Source organism: Phoenix dactylifera, chromosome 9, assembly GCF_009389715.1.
Source record: "Phoenix dactylifera cultivar Barhee BC4 chromosome 9, palm_55x_up_171113_PBpolish2nd_filt_p, whole genome shotgun sequence".
Lineage (NCBI taxonomy): Eukaryota > Viridiplantae > Streptophyta > Magnoliopsida > Arecales > Arecaceae > Phoenix > Phoenix dactylifera.
The window spans coordinates 9732925-9749225 of NC_052400.1; positions in this window are offsets into that span (position 1 = coordinate 9732925).

The window sequence follows — 16301 nt, forward strand, 5'->3', positions numbered from 1 at the left end:
AAAGTTCAAGTCTAGGTACTTGACACCTCAATGAAAATGCTGGCTTTGTAAGAGTATTGCCTCTCATTGGTTCAAGTCTGGGTACATGAAAAGATTGTTGTAAAGTAAGTTATGTTTCATCCCGTTTGTTCCATAGACACTACAATTTGTGACAAGTTATACAGAGATATGAGTCATCTTTTTCTTCCCGAAATCTCATCCACAGGATGCAATGGGAACCAAGAAACACAAAGGACTAGTGATTGGTTGATTAATAAAAAATGATTGATAACATCTTCCAAGTACGTTGGCACTAAAGCCTACATGAATGCCATCCAATTTTAAGAAGGCTACTATCTGGTTGCCAGAGTCTCCCATCCAATTTGATGCTGGTACACCAGGGACAAAATATTATTTTTTTTTGGTTAAAAAGGTGCAAAAAAAACAATCAACCCTTGTGAATTAAATCAAGTCCTTCATGCCAAAACCAACAGCATCTGGCAAGCAGTATGGCAAATGCTCTACAAAATTGCTGTATCTGAAATTCTGAAAGAATCTGAGTAGTGTAGCTCATATTTATATCATGTTATAACTTGCAATTCTGTGGTCAGTTTTGCTATAATAAATATGGGGGCTGCAAGAATGACAGAAAACAAATGGTGCCATATGTCCATAGTAGGCCACAAAAGAACGCTCTCATTAGGGTAGACTTTTGAAATTTCCACCTCCACTTGTGAGATATCTGAACAAAAATCCTAGTGTTGAAAGGGAATCGAGTTGTTCGTAAATCGGGACCTGATTGTTGAGTTTCTCTGGGCTCATTCAATTATTGAATGAAGCTCAGGCTCAAGTTTTAGGCATTTTTAGTTACCAAGCAAAGCTTGAAAAACACTAAGCTTGGTTAATTTTAGGCTTATGAACAATTAAGTTTGAATTGTAGTGACAAAATTCTTCATGAAATTTACTAAAATAAAACTCCAGTATAAATGCCAATACACACTAAATCCATTTAATTTGGAAAACTGGACTTTTTGGAGTCTGTTATACTCCTGTAGTCACTCTCCTCAAGTCTCTAGTCTCTCACTTCAAACATCCCAAGTCCTTCCACTAGGAATTTCTGAATAGGTTTTTGCTAATTGCTAGTTAGATTTATATAGAAACCTAAATGAAGACAGATTTACCCAAACAGACTAAAAATCTGAAAAAGATCGAAGATAAAAAAGTAAACAAAGAGAGAAGATAAATGTATTTTCTGATGTGATATATTATGCTAAAAAAGAAATGCTATTCATGAATTTTATAGAGGATGTAATTATAGTGTTGCTCGCTAAATGCAAGATCTTGGTTCCATGACTACAGGCAAGCTTGAGCTTGACAGAACATGTACAATCCAACCCTGAACATTTTAGTTGAGCTCATATGAGGCTTGTATTTGATCCAAATAACCTATCATAACAGTCTAATGCTTGACTCATGCTTGCTTTCTTGATTTCAGGTATTGAGTCTCAAATTGGCATGCAACTTAATGTTTGGTCTTCGAACATCACAGATAAATGCATTACCAAAACTAATCATGCCTTCTTTCCCTTTATCTAAACTCTTTTAGAATCTAGAAAGTGAGTCGATCACCGATGTTGCCTACATATTTATAAATTAATAAAATTGCATTCTGAAAGGAAAAATCATACATTGCATGCCTCCAAACTTTATTAAGTTTTTTGTTGTGTACAGCTTTCTTACATGTTAGTTAGCAAAAGGAAATTTGAAAGCTACATGCTTTACTCCTTGGTGAAGCCCAGGAAGGGTGTCAAAGCGTCGTTGCAAAGCCCCAACCAGTTGCATTGAGACCATCTCAAATAACACATCTCTCAAGTCTCAACGTAGATGCATTCTTATTCTCTATCTTGTGTCAAAACAATGAGAAGCACCTCATCAGAAATGAAAATATATTTAGCAATCCACATAGGTTAGAAACACAAATGCACTCTTATTCTGTCTCATGCAAATGTTGACGTTTCAACGATCGACAGAAGAAGCATTCTAATTTCTCTTAAATCCAACATTTCTCTTAAGTAAAGGTAACATGCTTTGCTTGTACCATATAACATACCATGACCATCACTCGTCTGAGTTCTGAATCACACATAATTTCCTTCTAAAGATCATTCATTATGGAGTGATAATTCAATGGTTAACAAGATAATGATCATTCATAAGATACTCATGCGCACAAGCTTATTAGCAGACTAGCAGCAAGTATGTCGATTTGGATTTTCTGGATGTTTAGATTTCTTTAAATCCATAAGAATGGCTAAGAGGGAGGAGAATTTTCAATACATGCAGCCACTGAATCCCCAAAGAGCTCAGACAAGGTGGAGAAAAGTGAAGGTGGGCTAGCTAAAAAAATAATCTGGTAACAAGCATCAAGACATCTAATGGGGGTGTCATTGTGATCATGCTAACATCCATTAACTGGGGTTGTTAAAAGTAACTTGTCCACTTCTGCTCATTAAGAAAGACAAAGGCAGCATTGGATAGGATTCTGCCCATCTCTTGTTTGGTGAATGGGAGTTGTTCAACTCAAAACGGTTCCATGTGGCTTGCAAGACCTTTCTTTTGTCAATCCCATGCTCTGATGCCTTCCCCATGCAAAGCTCCAACTCACCCACCCAACCACCACATTCCAGGATAAGTGGGATGTCCATGTCCTGCCCAAAAACTTCCCTTTTCAGTGAATCTCCCTAAGATCGCTCGTCCATATGTGATGCTAACACGCAGCTGAAATCAGGACACCAGTCTATTTGCTTATCAATTGCCGCCATGAGTACCTTGTCATGGTGATTTTAATGTAATATCAGACTAGAGGTCCTAAGTTCGAACCATGTCTCTGCACTCTTTAATCCCATTATTAAAAAATTTCACATGTTGGGCGATGATCCAAGGGTATAACGCTGTTGCTATTCATGAATTGAACCCGTCTGTCGACATGTCGGATCTCGATTGCTGGTGCATGTGCTTTGCAATGTAGGATGGAGCCAATCAGTAGACATGTCAGGTCGAGAACTAGTTACATAGCATATATCATGTACTGTAAGGTTTAAAAGAGCCACAGTCAGCGTAAGTCTACTTTACCAACAAGTAGGAAGAGGAAGCATATGAAACTGGGAGTCCAAGAAAATGATGGCAATCCAAAGCACATGGCATGCACATGCATGAGATGTGTCCTTTTGAGGAAACTTCTAGCATCTGGGCTCCAGTTGATGAATGAGAAAGACAATTGTTGCCGCTTAGGTCCGGCCTGCCTCAGGCGCCGAGCAGAAAAGATGTTGGAGTGCTTGGTGATGAGTTGCTTGAGTCGTGCAAGGCTATGGCTCGGAGTTTATAGTTGTAGCTGCAGTCCTGGTTCGCAACCAAGCTTTGATCCAAAACAACAGTGATGAAGAAAACTTTTTGCCAGAGTATGTCCGATGGAGACCTCCAATGCTTAAGTTAGAACGATATTCAGGGAATATAAGAAGTTCTTAGTGGTCTGTAAGGGCATCCGAGTTCTTATTTAGAAGATTTTCTGGAACGTGGATTGCATAGGCGAAGGCGAGCACCTATCACCCCAGAATTTGAGCACGTGGGCCAGCCAGGATTGACAGGCCTCTGTACGTTCCAAAAATTAAGCGCGGGCATTTCGTACACGGTTCGTATCCTACCCACTTGCCTGGCGTGATTTTAGAGGCTGCTCGAGATTTCGGTCGAGGTGTCGTCAGCTGTAGAGAGTTTTTGAAATTCGAAATCAGTTGCATGTTTCAGGGCTTGCCACATGGCGGGCTTTAGTTGGTGATTTAGAAGCTTCATGGCGGGCTTTGAGGATTTACTGTGATAACTCGACAGCAGTTTTCTTCTCAAAGAATAACAAAAGTGGGAGCCGAAGCAAATATATTGACATAGAGTATCTAATTGTCAGAGAAAGAGTAAAGAAACAAGAAGTGGCCATTGAGCATATAAGTACAAACTTAATGATTGCAGATCCCATGACAAAAAGACTCTCAATAAAGGTGTATACACAACATGTAGAGAGCATGGGATTACTTGGATCATTTGATGGTCAATTTCTTGTTTTCTGTCTTACTTGCTTATTGTCAATCAAAGTAGTTTTATTTGTGCATATATAGTTTTGCTCTTAATATTGTCCATTGGGACATTTGGACCCCGAGTGACTTATTGGAAGTCATTCATAAAGAATTACCACATTAAGATCGTATTTAGAGTGAATAAAACATTGTAATACATGAAAGAAAATGTTTACTAAGTAGAGACATAACCGCCATGATTCATGTGTTTTATCTTTCTAATTAAGAATAAAATTTGAGCAGTTTTTAATTGGTGGCCATATTCAATTTTTAAATTTCTCAACCCATATAGTCTTTTAGATATGCCATGGGAGCCAAGTGGGAGAATGTAAGCACACATCTCTATGTAGGAGACTTAAGATAGCCCACATGTCACATCTAGTTTTTAAAATTATTATAATTATGTAATATTATTATTATATTCAAAAAAATCACATCTGGGAGTTGAGATTTTAACATAACTTCTTGTAACCAATCAATCAGATCATGTAACTCATGTTAACGTTGACCGGGTATCTCCACTTCCTTGATGGAAGGAAAGTGGGTGAGATATTCAGGTGGATATGGGTCTTGGCCTATCTATAAAATTATCTGTGATTATCCATCAGGTCACATACTTACGGAAAATAGATTAGGCTGAAAACTGTATCCTTTCCATATAGATAGTGAGGGTTGTGAGGTTTGCTGGGATTTTATCCACCTAGCCTCTTGGTTCTCTAATCGGCTTAAACAACCATGGCTGGAGGTCAGTCCGTATTGTATGTGATTTTCTTCTGCATGTAGTGTTATTATTTCTCCCAAATATCTTTCATGTGCTAGATTCGACATGCCAAGAGAACAATTGGTTTCAACAACTCAAGTTTACTAGTTTCTCCATATCTTTGTTAAAATTTGCAAAGACAGACATTAGCTTTACTTTGTATTCTCAGCTTGGTAATTGATAAAGCTTAGCTTTTGCCTTTGACGAGGAGGAAAACAAAAGGAGAAAGGAGAAAGGAGAAAGGAGAAAGGAGAAAGGAAGAAGAAGAAGAAGTGTGCAATATCAATATCAGAGTCACTCCATTACCCCTACTTATTTTCTGGAGATTTAGTTCCAGTTTTAATTCAGGTCTATCACCTTTTAGCGAGAATTCCTGTCTTTTTTAGTGGCCTGGTCCAATCATTTTTGGCCCTACCAAAAGCCTGACTTTAGAGCGAACAGGATGCTCATCATATGATTATTCCCAGCTTCATTTTGGCTGAGCATCTCGGCATCTCTGCTTTCTAAGCCATGTTATGATAATTAGGTGCTTCACAGACAGATGTCAAGTCCAATAAGAGCCGGTATTACAGTTGAGTTCTTTACACTTGAGCTTGGAGTTTGGAACAAGCTTGGTAAACCTCTTCCTGAAATTTACATGCAAGATGCTGAAGAGTAGAGGTCTTATAATGTCTGACAGATTAATTTGAACCCAATGTTACTGCAGAGAAAAATCTTGCAGGGCTTGGTTTTAGGAGCCAGAGCAGCTTGACTACTAACAAGCAACCTAGGCAAAGAGTTGTTGAGCTGTTCCTACCCTTATCACATCAGCTTGAGCCTAGTTTGGCCCGAATCTATTGGCCGAGATGATATGAGCCAGGTGCGGAACGAAGAATTACTGCAAATCACATTAACTAATCCCATTCTCGCATTACTAGCCAAGGCAAATCTCAAGATTCTGAAACTTCTAGTTTTTTCATGAATTACGTATCGAAGGTTGTTGAATCAGAAGCAAACAAGTCATCCATTCTGATTGCCTGTATCAAGTGAAAAAATGTTGACAAGCAGTTAGAAGATTGCGCCCGCTCATATATTTTTATCATAATATCAAGACAATATGACCCAACTACTAGAACAAAGAAATATTATGTACTGCTGCATTTGTTTTCTCACAAGATACGCAAATATTCAAGGAATTATTTCAAAACAAACGGATATTACTTTCTATGTTGCAGATATAAGCAAAAAATAAAGTCTGACACAGAGCTTAACAATAGGCAAATTATAGTTTAAGATAGCTATAAATGCATGTAATAAACTACATCACTTTTTTGAAAATTTAGATATATTTTTAAAATGAACCAAAAAAAATATCTGGACTTTGGTGGCAAACTATCTGATATGATAAGGATTGATGCTGGCTGGATTATAGAATCAAAACAGACGCAAATGACCGCATAAAGTAAAATCTGGATTAGTCAAGCAACTTCTGAATTCCATGTAAGTATCATGGTATACATTTGATGGCTTCTAAACAAGACCCATGACCATGACCAATAAGTTTTACAAGTTTATTTTTCATAAACTTTGTGAACCCTTAAACATTCTTTCTAGCTAAAAAGGCTACATGCACTGATTTTTTGCAGGATCCTTGCTCACCACATCCAAACAATATCAAGTCATCCTCTCCTTTAGTCAAGGCAAAGTCATTGCACAAAAATAATGTTACAAAGAAGATGTTTCATTCCTTATTGCAAGTAGCATAATCTAAAGTACTACCAAGGTTGCTGGTCTTAAGTATGATTTGCTGCAGTCCCAAACAAAACTAAACTTAGAGAACCCACAAGCATGAAGGCTATGCACAGAGAAGCAGCAGGATCTTAGACTCTCATCAATGAAGGCTTCAGCCAGAATCCCCGCCAGTGCTGCTGCCATACCCACCACTAAAACCACCACGAAGCCCAGAAGTAGGTCTATAATTAGCTTAGCTTACTCAAAAAAATTTGCAGCTATGTAGTTTCTGAAGATAACAAGATCAACATTAAGCATCCATCAGGTGGCAAGTGATATGTAAGAAATCTTTGCGTAGACATCAGGCTAATTTTAAGCTGCATTGTTCAAAACAAAATAGAAAAATGCTGATTCCTTACTATCAAAATTTACAAACCCAAATCCCCTCTACCTTCCAGTGTGTCTTCCAATGATTAGCTTTGTTGTATCTCATAGGAACATGACCAACTAGAGAATCCAATATAATCTTTTGTGCTTTTGGGCTTCCATGATAGAGCTACCTTGAAGATCCACCATTGAATCATTAATCAGCCTGAGCCAGCCCAATGGCCATGGTCCAGGCCCCATTCTGGTTGGTGTACAGTCTTAGATTTGACAGAGCATCTTCCCAAACCTGTTTACATTTCAGGCCAAGTTCAAGCCAACTCTAGACAATACATAAACAAGCCAACATCCCAGAATTGTGGGTGATCCTATTAACATATATATACACGCATATGCATGTAATTAAATGCATGTATAATAGACGAACATGGTTCTATCTTGAATAATGACCAAATGATGAGCTTGATATGGACCTTGTTTGTATGCATGCATATATATGTGTTTGTATAAACATATCTGTGCAAAGAATATGTATATATTGACAAATCCTAAAGGGGTCCACTGCTTGGTGCAATGTTAAAGGATTCAGCTGACTAGTTTGATAGCACAAGTTCGAGTTGGTAGCTATAATGCATGAAAAAATACCAAAGATTAGGTCTTTTCCCAGTTCGCCTCTCCCATGTCCCTAAATTGTTGGAAACATAACTAGCTAATAGTGACAAATCCTAGCTAATATCGTATCATGTTGTTTCTGTATCTCGTAACCACATCCATGCTTCCTAGAAATACTCATCGATGGTTCATTAAAAAATAAAAAACCTTGTATAAATTACATTTCTTAATATAATAGTTAGTTTTTGACAATCGGCTAAAAATTCTATAACCATAAGTGTTATCATGGTTCTTTCGCAACTCATAAAAAAGCAGCAATTACGAACCAAAAATGAAGATCTACTTAAAATGTGAAGTTTATTTGAAATCCAAAGCAAATGAGATGAAGATCAATCTAGTAAGTCAGCGCATTGACTATGCTCTGGGGAAAAAAAATTATCATTATTCAAGCAATCAAATTATAGATAGGAGTTTGACTTCACTACTTCCATACACACACCCAAAAAGGTTGCAGAAACTATATAATGTTGGAACTCAACAAGTTTGAGAAGTAGATTTTCTCTTCAAGATTAGATATGGTCACAAGAAAACTGACATCTAAAATCAATCTTTACCATCTTAAATCATCCTAGGTCATTCATATTATCAGCTGCATAGATGAACCTGTAGATTATATTGAAGAGTGAAGATATTATATTTATTAATTTTAAGCATATTAACTTGTAGTATAACCTTTTATTTGTTACCGGTAAGAATTAATCTCCTTACTTAAACACGCATACCTGCATGATCTAATCTACGACTGCAAACATCAATCACTAAAAAAACAACAAAAATACAAGAAAAATACTCCCATAAATCTCATCTGGTTATTAGCCTGGATGATGCAATCCAAAGACACAATTCAACTAGAGCAGTCTGGCTCATGTGCAAGCTTAGAATCAGCACAAAACCAACCCTCATGCAATGATTAATCCTTAAGACTGAGTTTCAGCAAGCATGGTGTTAACATACATCAAAATATACTTTGAATACATAAAGGCTTGTCTTCAAATCCAACATCATTGCAAGATACCTTGTTAAATCATCAGGCAATCTTGGACCCTTCTACAGTAAATACTTTTTCCCCCACATAGATCTAAACCAATGATGTCTCCATAGTAGATTCTTTATGGTTCACTTTTGATATGGCTTATCCAACAATTGCATGGTATCGGCTGTACCATTAAATTATTCTTTATGGTCGGAAACAATTGCTTGTTGGCGCAAACTCTAAGCCTGGACATCCTTCGTTTCTAATAACTCTATTCATCTCAAAAGAAAAAAGAAAAATAAAGAGATGTGAGATGCACAGCTCAATAAGTAAAATTTATACTACCTTATCGATAATGCATCATTTAAAGAAACTAACAAATATTACAAAATTAAAGCATTTTATAATAAAATATGATAAAATAGGTATAAAACAAATCATGTATACACAAATCATCCATATTTCATAAATATGGTCCAAGTTTATATTGCAAATAAATTCATAAATCATTCATCTGCCATTTAGCACATCATATTGCTCACAAATATTCATGCTAAGATCACTTTATACCCATGACAGGGCCCGTGTTCGTAATCGGCAGTGTATCTTGTTTTGTATGCTAATATTATACTCGCTCGCAGAGCTTGTGCTCCTGTAGATGCTAGCTTTAGGTCTCGATCATTTCCGATTTTAGAAGTCATACATAGCTATTTGAGAGCCTCTGTAATATTCATATTTTTTCTTAACACATACATATAAGTAGATGGAAAGATACTAAATGATATGATAAAATTCGTATTTTATATAAATGCTATTTTCATTAAAAATATGTATGGAGCTATTTTTCATAATAAAGTATGCTTTTCATAACACATATACCAATCTATAATTTTAAAAAAAACATAATATTTTTCCTGCAAATCATATATGCATGGAAAACATGACAATCTGAAAAATAATAAAAAATGTAAGATCTACTTACAAATTCGAAAATTAGTAAGAAATATTAAGTTTACTGACCTCTTCTACCTTAGATCTTCAAACTTCATTAGGCGAATATGCTAAACCTCAGTTCCGGCATTTTTTAGCCTCGATTTTTAACAGACACAATGCTAGGGAATGGTGAATTCGTAGGAAGAAAGAAGAAGAAAAAGAGAGAAAGAGAGGAAGAAGAGAGAGGGGGGGGGGGGGGGGGGGGGGGGGGGCATGATGATCACTGGTGGAAGGCCATAGAGGGGAGGGGGTCCTATTGATAGAGCCATAGAGGTAACCTAGGGTTCTAGCGGCTCTAGGAAAGTTCTGGCAAGCCTAGGTCTCCTATTTTTACAAGAAGATGATCACTGGTGGAAGGCCATAGAGGGGAGGGGGTCCTATTGATAGAGCCATAGAGGTAACCTAGGGTTCTAGCGGCTCTAGGAAAGTTCTGGCAAGCCTAGGTCTCCTATTTTTACAAGAAGTTGTCTGCTTCGGATGAGAAAGCAGACTCCTATCGGAAGTCTACTGCTACTTATTGCGTGCGACGCATGCACGGGTCCAGCATCCTGGTTGGGCTGGTCAAGTGGATTAAGCCTTGACCAGGCCATCACAAATAGCAAAAGAGTTGATCCGATCTTTGATAACTGGCATGCTTAGCAACTAAAAAGTCCTGAAGAGCTGGCCCTCTCTATCCTCACGCAATCTCAAAATGCCCCAATTAACATGATGCATACCCTTGCAAGCATAGCCTTCAGCCCAAAAAAACTTTCCGGCAATCTTAACATTCTTGGTCAACACAATATCGGGCACTGAAGTAGCAGAGAAACAAAAATTGGAAATGGCATCAAAATTATGATGGCATTAATTAGGCTGGGCCGGCTATCCTTTAATGCTGGAAATCCTGTTTCCAATCCCATGTATCCAGATAGATTACTTTAAATGGAGTCACTATCCTCTTAGGAAGTCCAAATCACTAATAAACACATCATTAACACGCAATAAATGGCACATCCTATCTCCATTAACATGGAGTTGAAACCTGCCATTCTATGAGCCTGCATTTCTCAATTCAATAGAGAGGTAAAAATTTGGGAGCACAAAATAAATAAATAGGGAGACAAGGGATCACCTTGTCTAATCCCATGCTTACTTTAAACCATTGGGTAGGCTGCCCGGTTATCAGTAGAGAAAACTGAGAAGTAATACATGCAGTAATCCAATTTACCCATTGTTTTGGGAAGCACCTGAACAATGGCTTCCCAATTCAATCAATCACATACCTTCTCCAAATCAACCTCCATAGTGTGAGACACTTCTTGCGCCATTGTAATATTATTCCTTGAGTGCGGATAACCACAAAGGCGTTCTGCTCACAACCAAAAATAAGTTGAGGCAAAAAAAAGGCTTCAACCAATTTACCAATAACTTCGTCAGAAGATGGTAGGCCACAATTACATAGCGAAACAGGTCTAATCTCCTACCATTGTTGGATGATCCTTCTTTAGCATTAAAACACTATACGTTTGTCCTCACTGGAAAGGCAAGGTGCAGTCCTATGGAGTTGATCAATGGCTATAGAACTCCTCCTCCAATCCATCAGGCCTTGGGTTGTTGCTTGCAGGCATATAGACCATAGAGTGGCCTTAAACACCTCAAGAGTGAAGGATCTTACTAAATCTCCATAGCATTTTGGTCCAATTCCAGAAGTTCTGGCCACTCATCCTCATCATTCCACAAGGAGTGGTAGACTAGGAACTCTTGCCTAATGCCCTGGTCATTAGAAATCTATATTTCATCCCCATCTTCAACCTATAAAAGAGTGTTAGCTCAATGATTAACAAGAGTAGTTAAATGGGAAAAAATCAGTCAGTGTTGATTAGCTAGCCTCATGAGCCCTACCCTAACTTAGACAATTCTTGATTTAAACCCAACCCAATAAGGTTGGGTCGGGTTCGGTCAATTTTTACAACCCTAAATGTACATTTCATATTGATGAAAAATAAAAAAAAGAAAGTAGAGGTAAAATCATAATTATAAAAATAAAATATATTTTACTTCACATTTTAGTCTCACAAAAGTTGCTCCAACCTGTAAAAATGAATTTACCCATATGTATTGCACTAGATAGTTTAACATGAATGGAATTATTTTTAATGTTTGGCATATATTACCAGTGCACCTTCTTGTTTTCTTTCTCCTTTTTTTTTTGGCAGCAGTGGTATCAATTAAGTTTTAAAAAAAAAAAATCCTACAAATGTGCAAACAATATATGAGGTAAATTTGCCGTTATTGGTCTGAATGTTTTATAAAATTGCTCTAGTACACAAATATTACAATCCCCCTCCCCAACACACATATACCAGCTACTGAAAAAAATAACTCACTTAGCAAAAAAAAAAAATCACTCTAATATATCAGTCACCTTACTAGTCATTCACATTAAATAGTTATCATGTTCTTTTAAATAGTTATAATGCCCTTATAAAGCCTTTCATGTTGTTTTCTCATTAATTGTGTTTTTTTCAATAACAGTAAAGAAATCTTAGAACTTCTTCATTAATAATTGTTTATTGATATTTCTCTTTAAATTCATGTTATTTATTATATTTATATCTCTTTAAAAGTTATTATTATTTTTTGAATAATTCAAACAAAAACTCACATTAGATCATAAACTTGATAATATCACTATAGCTATGTGACACCCATACTATCATAAAATTTATAAAAGTAACCACAATAGATACAAATGATTAAGAAAATCACATGTCACCCCGCCTTTTCCACCTTATCACCAAAGACATTTCTCAAGTGAGGACCGGCCGCTGCTCCATGATATTTGCAGGGCATTGAGGGAGGCTGACTCCTACCAGGCCACGCACGTATGTCGGGAAGCGAACAGTGCTGCATGTTGGGTTGCTTCCTTCGCGGCTTATCACTCGGAAGGATTTTTCTGGATAGACCATGAGACTGTGCCTATGCCTTTGCACAACATTTTGTTTTCAGATTTTGTTGGTCGTCTTCACACTCGTCAGGTGTGAGCTGCCGATTCACCCCAAAAAAAAAGCCATTTCTCACCTTCAACCTTTTTGTCCTTATTGTCACGCCCCCGCCTCTGCGAGGCACGTGAGGCACCTAGTGCCCACGTGGGGGCCACATGAGGGGGGAACACGGGGCTCCCCTGCCAGATATTGTCCGGTTCTGGGGCTTCACGCAAGCGTCCTTCACCCCTCCCCGGTTTTGTTTTCTACCCAAAACGCGTCTGCAGGATTTGGAGACATCCGCCTCATATGCCCAGGCTCTGGAACGAGTCTTTCCGATGTGGGATTATTAGGCCTCACACCCTTCCCACCATCGGACAAGAGCCGTCCTCAGCTCTGATACCAAATGTCACGCCCCCGCCTCTGCGAGGCACGTGAGGCACCTAGTGCCCACGTGGGGGCCACATGAGGGGGGAACACGGGGCTCCCCTGCCAGATATTGTCCGGTTCTGGGGCTTCACGCAAGCGTCCTTCACCCCTCCTCAGTTTTGTTTTCCACCCAAAACGCGTCTGCAGGATTTGGAGACATCCGCCTCATATGCCCAGGCTCTGGAACGAGTCTTTCCGATGTGGGATTATTAGGCCTCACACTTATTTTGTGTTAAGAAGAGTAAACAAGAATCCAAATGCTTATTAAAACATAAAAAGTTGATTCAATTGGAAATATAACAACTAGCATACTCTAACCTCCCATTTGTTTCTCAATGAGAAAAAGATTAAAGGTAGCATCCCATATTCCCATATCATTTTAAGAGTATATCAATTCCACAATACAACCATCTTAAAGTTCCTTTTTTTTATATAAAATATAAATCTTTATATCAGCTTGTTTTCTATTGAACCAAAGCACTAAATGTCTCTTTTCATATTTTTGGCCTTCCCTCTCATCATTCTTTAGTTCATGTTTTTAATTTGTTCTTATTCTTTATTTACATTCTCTCATATGCATCCCTACCCTCTAATCATCTTGGAAATATCAGCCTCAAAAAAACCCATCCAACTCTTGCTCTAATGATCCAACCTCAGGGAACCATCTATCCGACCTCTATCTTCACTAATTATTGTTAAAACTTCCCTTATTATAAATCTATCTATCCCGCTTTGCTACCTTACCAATCACATGTTAGAACAAAAAAGATGCGTTATTGAAGTTTTTATATTATAATAGTACTCATAATATGAGGTCATATATTATATGCATATTGCATTATTAGAATATGTTAGAATGATAATAATAATTTAATATTTTATATTCATAATATAATATATTGTATTATACTCTAGTATATAAATATTAAGATATAGCAAAATAAAATGTAGAATATCATAATTAAAATAATTTTAATTATAGTCCATACATAAAATTATAACATACAACACGATATATAAATATTTTATATATGATACATATTATTTTGATAATTATTAGATACAAGTTGGCTATATATTATATTACTAAGATGCAATTTAAGTTTAGGAATTGAGGGGATGAGAGTATATATGATAGAAATTGTATTGGTACCAAACTGGTACGATACAGTACATCCTATACTATATAGTTTAGTATGGTATGGCATATCATGTTTGGAAAAAAAATTTCTTCTATAGTGATTCCTGATCAGAAACTCTATACCAGAAGCATCGTTGTGCGTGCATCTATCAAAAGATGCATTTCAGTTGAAAAATCCGACGTAGCTAAACCTTGAGTAAAAATAGTACTTGGGGTAGTTATCGTGCTCCGATCAAGAATCAAACTTATTTTAATGTTTCTCTTATTCTATATTTTCTTGAAGAAGGTGCTCAACCTTTGTGATATTTTAAGGAAAGCAGAATTATTTCAAGAAAGGAATCCCAATGATCAGGTTGTATATCATCCGTGTATTCGATGGAATCCAAAATATCCTCGGCCAATAGCATAGCTTGCTACAATACTATATAATGACAGTTCGTTCTCAGCAAAGTTTATCTGCATTCCTAACAATTCAGATCTTCTACGTACGGAACATAATTAAAGCAGACAAGATTTGGATCTAAAAACCTTAGCACCTCTAGGAGGCCTCTGAAGAAATTCTTTGGCTGTTACCCACAAGTATGCTGTGCCAATGCCTTATCTTCCATGGCTATGCTCCTGTGATTCCTGAACACTGAAAGAACAAGTGGTCAAAATCCTCAATCCCCTCGTGCCATCTCTGGCTCATCGACTTCCTCAAATACCTCTGACTCAACAGCTGATCAGCTGTTCGTAGGCTCTCTAAAACTATCTTCCTTATACACCAGAAAACTCGGTAGCTAGGGAGCTTTGATCTTCCAAATCCAACCAGAAGTTGTACCGCTTGGAGTTGTTGGTGATAAGATTTCCTTCTACACCTGCTGAATTTTGATTTTATTGCTATAATTCTCACCCCAATACAGCACAACACATTATCTCCACCTGCTGTTGCTGCTTTTGGACTATCAAGGATAGTATATGTAACATAGATGTTAATTATGCCCTTATCAAAGCAACATAGAGGTCGATCGTAGGAAATTTGGATATCGGATGTGTTAGCCGTGACAGCAATATGCGCCGAACCAAGGTTGACAGCAACATCAGCAGAACTAGCATCATACTAATTGACCTTAAAAAACGACCTGTAATGTGAGTACTAACTACGCTTAGAGCCTCTCAAATGGTAAGCTTGTTGATGGTGCAAAGTAACCCTAGCTCCCATTGTCTGGTTGAATGGATATTGTTTTGAGCATCCTTGCTAGCATAGTATTGGGTTGCAGAACAATTCTCCCTGCTAATTACTGGGCAGTGCCGCCAACCATTTCTGAATATTTAGAATGCCAAGGTTCAATGTATTGGTAGATTGTAACAGCTCAGAACCTCACCAAAAATGACTAGCCGGAAGGTATTATTTAGCTTCTTTGATCTTATATAAGTACCCAAGATTTATCCAGCAAATAACCAATGTGAGACCAAATAAACGTCCGTATGGGTCCTCGCATACTTTCCTCCTTTAAGTCCTCACGTTCTCGTCAAGCTAAGAATTTAAATTCATTCAAATCTAATCACAAGCACCACAATCGGCCCGTAGTCAGCCCTAATCTACAAAGGTTATAGCCAGGTCCACTTTGATACCGTTTGTAACAAGCTAGGATCTCATCCAAAATAGCTAGCCGGAAGGTATTATTTGGGTTCTTTGATCCTATATAAGTACCCAAGATTTAAATACACACCCGCATAAGTTCTCACACAGATCATTTTAAGTTCCAAGTAAGCAAAAAGTCATCCTAGTGCATGAGGCTCCTACCATTTAGATCACAACATTATCTCTGCTTTTTTAGAGGTGGTTTCCATATTTTAAACCTATAACACCTATATATCACATCACAGTCGAACAAACTTACTATTGTACCAACGCTCGGAAAGCATATAATTATATATAAACAGTATATAATCTGCGAACATTTGGTGCATGACCCCATAGGAAGCTCCTGATTGTTTTATTCTGTCGGTCCATAAAATGACCCTGTAGGAAGCTCCTAACTTCTTTATCTGTCGATCCATAAAATGAATACTTAGAGAGATTGACACGCTGCCCCGACCATGCACAGTAAGATCTAAAGGCATCCCAATCCCTGCGCCTCGCCCTTGAAAGAAGAAGAGTGGCTGGTAGCTAGCCACTTCTTGGTTGGGAAGC